We start from the raw sequence: 8,451 nt of genomic DNA on the forward strand, positions 1-8,451 counted from the left end.
AGCATTATAACTCATAATGTATCCCTTACTATTGATTTTCAAGTGATACCACAATTTTTTGGTCCTTAGGAATTACTATGATTTGGATATACATGGTTGCATTTAACATTTGAATTAGCATTATATGCACCTATGAGATAAAAAGTTATCTATAAAGAGTTTTTTTTTGTATGAATCTATAAGATTATATGTATGTGTGTACATACATACATATATACATATGTGTGTTTTGTGCATGTGCGCACACAACGCAAGAAAAAACACATGTTTACCAGACATACACACATATATATTTATATATACATACATACCATATACATACATACATACATACATACATACATACATACATACATATATATATATATATATATATATATATAGAGAGAGAGAGAGAGAGAGAGAGAGAAGACTTGGATGTATATATACATACATACCATATACATATATATATGTATATGGTATGTATGTATACATACATACATGCCATACACACACACACAAACATATATATATATGTATATATATATATATATATATATATATATATATATATAGAGAGAGAGAGAGAGAGAGAGAGAGAGAGAGAGAGAGAGAGAAGACTTGGATGTATTTGTGTGTGTGAAACAGAGGGTGAGAGAGACTGAGAGATAAAAAATGGTTACAACATTCATTCATATACTTATATCTATGTGGTGTGCCAATGTGTGTATCTTTGTGAGTGAATGTGTAAATAAGTAAGTCTGTGTATAGAGATAGATAGATTGATAGATAGATATTGTTCAATCATCACTCCAAGAGCATTCAAAACTCATAATGCATCCCTTACTACATGCCCTTCATAAATATTGATTGTCAAGTGATACCACAATATTTTGGTCCTTAGGAACTACTATGATTTGGATATGCATGGTTGCATTTGACATTTGAATTGGCATTATATGCACCTTAGAGATAAAAAGGTATCTATAAGAGTATTTTTTTGTATGTATATATAAGATTATATGTATGTATGTGTATGTATACATACATATATGTATGTACTCTGTATGTATGTATGTATCTATAAGAGTATATGTATGTATGTCTATCTATACATATATACATACATACATACATATGTGTGTATGTCTATCTATACCTATATACATACATACATACATATATGTGTGTGTCTGCATGTGCGCATGCAAGGCAAGCAAGAACACAAGTTTACTAGACATACACACACATATATGTATATATACATACATACCATATAGATATATATATAGAGAGAGAGAGAGAGAAGACTTGGATGTATTTGTGTGTGTGTGTGTGTGTGTGACAAAGAGAGGGTGAGAAAGACAGAGAGATAAAAAATGGTTACAACATTCATTCATATACTTATATATCTATGTGGTGTGCCAATGTGTGTATCTTTGTGTGTGAGTGTGTAAATAAGTAAGTGTGTGTGTATAGGTATAGGTATGCTATGTTTGTACTTATGTATATCTAGAGATAGATAGATTGATAGAGATAGATAGATTGATAGATAGATGTTGTTCATATGTATAGGTAGTCTACGTGAGTACCATGTACACATATATGTGAACATATAGACTCTTTACCCACTTATATACACATTTACATAAGGATAAGTTAAATATGCATACATACATGTACCCACACATGTTTACTAGAGACACACACACATATATGTATATATGTATATATACATACATACCATATACATATATATATATAAATAGAAAGAGAGAGAGAAGACTTGGATTTATTTGTGTGCATATGTGACAAAGAGAGGGTGAGAGATAGAGAGATAAAAAATGGTTACAACATTCATTCATATACTTATATCTATGTGGTGTGCCAATGTGTGTATCTTTGTGTGTGAGTGTGTAAATAAGTACGTGTGTGTTTTTAGGTATAGGTATGTTATGTATGTACATGTCTAATGATAGATAGATTGATAGACAGATGTTGTTCGTATGTATAGGTCGTGCACCATGTACACATATATGTGTAGATATAGACTCTTTACTCACTTATGTATGCATTTACATAAGGATAAGTTAAATATGCATATACAGGTATGTATACTTGATTGTTTCTATGCATGTGTGTGTGAGTCCAAAAATGTTATGCGATGAGTATAACCAATTGTTTTGTGATACGTGTCTATACACATCTTATTATAAATTTTATTTCAAATGATACGAATGTTCATCCTTATGGATGTTTTGGAGAGAAAATGTGATGCATACTTATTAGAGATATAGAACTTTCATCCTTGATGGATGTTTTGGAGAGAAAATGTGATGCATACTTATTAGAGATATAGAACTTTCATCCTTGATGGATGTTTTGGAGTAAATGTGGTTAATAAAGTTGCACATCACATGATTGAACAACACATATGTGGATCCTTATAGACAAATAAAAATTTTATTCTTTTCAAGTTACACCCTTCATTGTTAGAGGAGGACCCTTCTTTTGAATATACATGTTTTTTATGTATACATTTCTTTTAATGTTTTTTTGTAATTACATGTGTTTATTTACATATCACATCTACATATATGTCACACATCTACTTACCTATGTTAACATCTTACTATATATGTATGATATATGTATGTATGAATGACATAGATGGAAGAGGTGACTCACATTTTTTTTAGCACATAAGGAGCACTCTTTCCTTTGAGGAAAGGGTGAATTTGGCTATAGAGTTCGGGCACCGCTTTTTTTAATAGAGAATGGGTTGAGCCATGGCAAGTTGAAGTTGCTAGATGGGATGATATTTATAGAATTATTATACGTTTACATCCAAAAAAAATTAGATGAAAATATAGCCCTCGTGTATATTAAAGAAAATCTAGGCTTGATAGATTTTTATGAAATAGACTATAGCGTCTTTAGTGACAAACATCAACTATGATGAGTATTTGATAGTTACTAAATGTATTCCGAAGCATAAACTCATTAGAAATTAAATATGGGTGTGTCTTTCTTTTGTGACCATTGGTGCTAGAAGGTTTCTTTAAGTATTCGAATAGTTTGTAATTTTAATTTATATATATATATTGTCTTTGTCTTTCTCACTGCTTTTATTCTCTACTCTCTAAAAAAAAATCATGATTGTTATTTAATGTAAAGTTTGTTTATGTTTTATGCAGAGATATGTCATTAGACATTTTAAAGGTGATCTACAAAAATAATAAATATGCAGAGATATGTCATTAGACATTTTTAAGGTGATCTGCAAAAATAATAAATTATCAAATATGTTCTTTTTTAATGAGATTCCACAATTGGGTGTTTTTGGATACCATGGATACCAACCCAGCCTAAAATGGGAAGTTCATGAATTTTATAGATGGTATGATGTTAATCCATGATATATTTATATAATGTTAGATCCTGATATGCAAGATGACAATCTCAAGCTCCTCTTAATCAAAGAGGCATTAGGATTACTAGATGGATTCTGTATTGTGGGTGGCAGATGTAGAAGCTTTGAGGAAAAGCACTTCATTAGTAGATGGATTTTGTATTGTGGGTGTGGCAGATGTAGGAGCTTTGAGGAAAAGCACTTCATTTTTAGGGAAATACTGAAGTGTATTCCGACAAGGAAATTGATAAAGGTAATGATGTAATAATCTTTGAGCTTATTAATGGATGTTTTTGTTTCTCTCTATCTTCATTATCTCTCTCTCTCTCTCTCTCTCTCTCTCTCTCTCTCTCTCTCACACACACACACACACACACACACACACACACACACACACACACAAACACACACACGTAACACACAAATAGTTACTCTTGCCTTTTGTGTGTGTTTGGTGTGAAATGTAGCAGGGACAGTGTTAGGGAGAAATACAGAGAGAGGGAGAGAAAGAGAGAGACCATAAGTTTTTGGTTATTTTGGTTTATGTGTGTGATTGTATAGAGTCAAGGTACGAGGTTGATAGCCAGCAAAGTTGGTGGTTTCACCTTTCCCAACCATGGTTTTCCCCATCACTTCATTAATGCATTCCCAGAACAAACATTGGGCCTCCATATCCTCCTCTTTCATTTCACATGTTGCAATACCTGCATGTTGCGTGAAAACTCTAGTCATTTATGATGTAACACACTTGATCAGCTCTGACTACTTTTATACTCTAAATTTGTAATATGATACCTTAGATCATACACATGACAAGACATGGTCACTCAATAATCTGATACTCATTGTTGGCGGGTGTGGTTGAACTGTATCCACACATGTTGTAGGTCGCCAGAGTCCGTGCATCGCATTCTGTTCACCAAATCCAAACCTGAAGCGGGCCAATGGTGGCTATCTTAAAAACAAAGCACTTCTCACCTAAGGACCCTTGCCCTAGGAACGTGCTTCCATGGAAGAAGTTTTAGTGCACTCTCGCTTTTGCTTCAAAACTGCATCCAAGTCAAAGCTCTCCTTTGAAGGTCTTTGCGGAGCTGTAGTAACTAACCTCTGAAACCTAAAAATAAAATTGTTCAAATTTCATACTTTACTTATCTAGATTTTCACAACTCTTTTACAAAAACATAATTTCCCAACCAAATTAGCCTACCAGCTGTCTTCCACCAGTGGTCCCATCTCCTCTGCAATGTTGATGAACTCTTGTTCCCCAATGAAATGTGAGGAACCACCTTCTTGCACTAGCATTGCCATTACGATTTCTTTTGCCACACACATTTGTACCTTCCTTGCCTTGGCATTGTGATCTACTCCTAACACCCTGGACACCATTTGCTTTGTCCTATGAATTAGTGCCTTTGATGTGCTTGCTCATACATTATGTTGATGGAAACCGATGTGTATCATTAATCGACTCATCGTCTCACCGGAGGGCATCACATAATGGATGTAGAAATTTCATGTAGCCGCTAGCACTGAGCACATTAAATGGCAAAGGAGATTTCTAGACGGATTGTTGCACTCCTCTCCACCAGTGGTGGTCAGTGTCTTTAGCATGCTTCTAGTAGTAAAATATGATGTATTTGACACCGTGTGGCTCTTTAAATGCGAGAAAAGTTCATTCACACTTCAAACTACCTAGGAAATGTCTTCTCCGACACACTCCAGGGAAGGCAATGTTAGAGGTTTGTAGCTTTAACACCAGTGGGGATCATACTTATGCTCCATGTAGTCCATTCCTGAACGTATTCCCATGGTTGGTGGGAACTCAAATGCAATATCACCATTTTATTGCCTAGGAATCTCCATGGCCTTGATAACCTCTTTGACATTCAACAAAATCTTTGTTAATATGTTTCCCTTATTCATGCTCTAAAGGTATTCCAAAATTCTCTTACCATCTCCTCTTGCAAGTGGATGAGCTTGATGCACTAATTTTGTTGTTATCTTGTAGGGGGCTGCATAAATCTCTCACATTAGTCTGAGTTGGAAGTCTATCTAAGATGGCTCTTGGTTGTGGGTTTGAGTTTAACGAAGCATCAATTATTACAGAGTAATTGGCTAAAAGAGAGTCCTCAAGTATATAGAACTCCTCCCCCTCATGATTAGAGGTTGCCTCTAGAGGGACATGCAGCTATTGGAACCCAATATTTAATACTACTTGTGTAAGATCCCCGTCCCCACTGCGCAACGGATCCTGGGTGCTAGCAGCGAAAGTAGCACATCTTGTGCGGGGTAGGGTCCTACACTCGGGGCCTCGCCCACGGATATCCGGACAGGTGACTAATTCCTCGGTTCTTCTGAAACCGAACTTAGAAAAACATCGCTTGCCCAGAAAGCACGGGCGATTCCTCCAGGATAAAATTTTACTCTAACGTAGTCAGGGTCATTACTGACCAAACTGATCCAACCAAACTTAAAGTCACTTGGTCAGATCAAGGAAGAAACTTGCACTTGGATCATAGAGATCAACGCTTTTTTCCCCATCGAGAGGCACAGCCGTTGATTCCTTTTTCCATAGAACAATTACTATCCACCAAGATCTACTTTATCTAGCGTACTATAATAGAAATTGAGTCTCAATTTAAGGATCCATCAGTCCAGCCTAACCCCATCCCCAGTCCCATGGGTTAGCTAACCGCCCAACCACTGTAGTGATGGGATCCAATTAGGAATTTGGTTAGGTTTTGTCCCAGGTACCAAGGAAAAGAGTTCCCAGGCCCCCTAGCCGGGAGTTCATGCAAACATAAAACTAGTCACACCACTTACACACCCAATATGAAATTGCCTTTTCCTTAGCATCAGCAGCTAACTTTAAAACAATCCTTAAATGAAACCATTGTCACTGATGACAATCCTCAAAATCTCTGGTTGAATCCTTATTTCCAATCATTCATCGGTGTACTTATGGCATCATTGGCAACCAAAACGCTCACCACCTGTCCACTCAGGGGCCTTTTCAATAGTTCTTAGCTTATAGTACTCGGTAATATTTTCACATATAAAAATCAAGATGGAATCCTTGTTGAAGATCAGCAAGATCAATCAACAGATCCATATAAGAGAGCCATGGACTCATCCGTTGAGGACCAGCAAGGTCAATCAACCAGATCCATGCCCGGTTTCAGAAAACAACTCTTACTACTTGTTCCAATATCTTCCATGATGCATGTGTGGGTATCTTCGGCGACCCAGAGCCCGAGCACCGTATGGTCAACACCCTCTAGGATCCTTTGCAGGTCACCTAGCGCTTCACTCATAGGTCGCTTCCTTGGTCCCTCATCCACCGTACCAGAAGCTCACCATTTAAATCGAACCGAGGCTGGTCAAGACCTCGGTCGACCTTGCTATGCGAGACGTCCTCCATTGACTCTCCGTTGACTCTCCGTCCGCAGTTGCAACTTTATCAATTAGGTCTCCACGACCTTAATCACAAGACGGTCAAAATGCTTCCCCAACATTCTTGACATAAAACAGTCATTTACAAACAAGTCATAAATACAGTTTCTATAATGAACTCACGTCTTTCCAGATTGTTCCACATCAATCCGTATTACTTAACCCAATTCCAAATCATGTATGTATCCATTCTTGACCAGATACATCATTTTCCATCCTATCACATCAGATTCATTCACTTCACATAACATCCATTCCTATCTTTCTTAATTTATATTATGTCTCATCACATCCATTTCTCATTACATCTCATTCGTTCACATCTTATATTATTCATTCACATTCTGATTCACATGATATCTCCTCTCATCCATTCGCTCATATCGACTTCATATCCATTCACATACATTTTTGCATTCATTATTCCACATACACATCCACATTCGTACATCCACATTCACATCTACATCCATACATCCATTTTCACATCCACATTCATACATCCACATCGATACATCCATTTCCACATCTATATTCATACATCCACCTCCACATCCATATATCCACATCCACATCTACACCCATACATCCATTTTCACATCTACATCCACATTCACATCTACATTTATACATACACATCCATATCCACATCCATACATCCACATCCACATTCACATCTACATTCATACATACACATCCATATCCACATCCATACATACACATCTATATTCATACATCCACACCCACATCCACATCCATACATCCACATCCACATCTACATCCATACATCCATTTTCACATCTATATCCATACATCCACATTCACATCTACATCCATACATCCATATCCATATCCACATCCATACATCTATATCATACATTCACATCCGTGTTCACATTCATACATCCACATCCATACATCCATATCCACATCCATATCCACATTCACACATCCACATTCACATTCACATACATCCACATTCTTACATCCATATCCACATCCATATTCATATCCACATTCCATATCTACATCCATACATCCATTTTTACATCTACATCCACATTCTTACATCTACATTCATACATACACATCCATATCCACATCCATACATCCACATCTATATTCATACATCCATTTTCACATCTACATCCACATTCTTACATCCACATTCACATCTACATTCATACATACACATCCATATCCACATCCATACATCCACATCTATATTCATACATCCACATCCATACATCCACATCCACATCTACATCCATACATCCATTTTCACATCTATATCCACATTCTTACATCCATATTCATACATACACATCCATATATCCACATCTATATTCATACATCCACACCCACATCCACATCCATACATCCACATCTACATTCACATCTACATCCATACATCCATTTTCACATCTACATCCACATTCATACATCCACATTCACATCTACATCCATACATCCACATCCATATCCACATCCATACATCTATATCATACATTCACATCCGCGTTCACATTCATACATCCACATCCATATCCACATCCATATCCACATTCACACATCCACATTCACATCCACATTCTTACATCCAT

This window comes from Cibotium barometz, chromosome 12 (genome assembly GCF_041138505.1).
Source record: "Cibotium barometz isolate CiBa-2024 chromosome 12, ASM4113850v1, whole genome shotgun sequence".
NCBI lineage: Eukaryota > Viridiplantae > Streptophyta > Polypodiopsida > Cyatheales > Cibotiaceae > Cibotium > Cibotium barometz.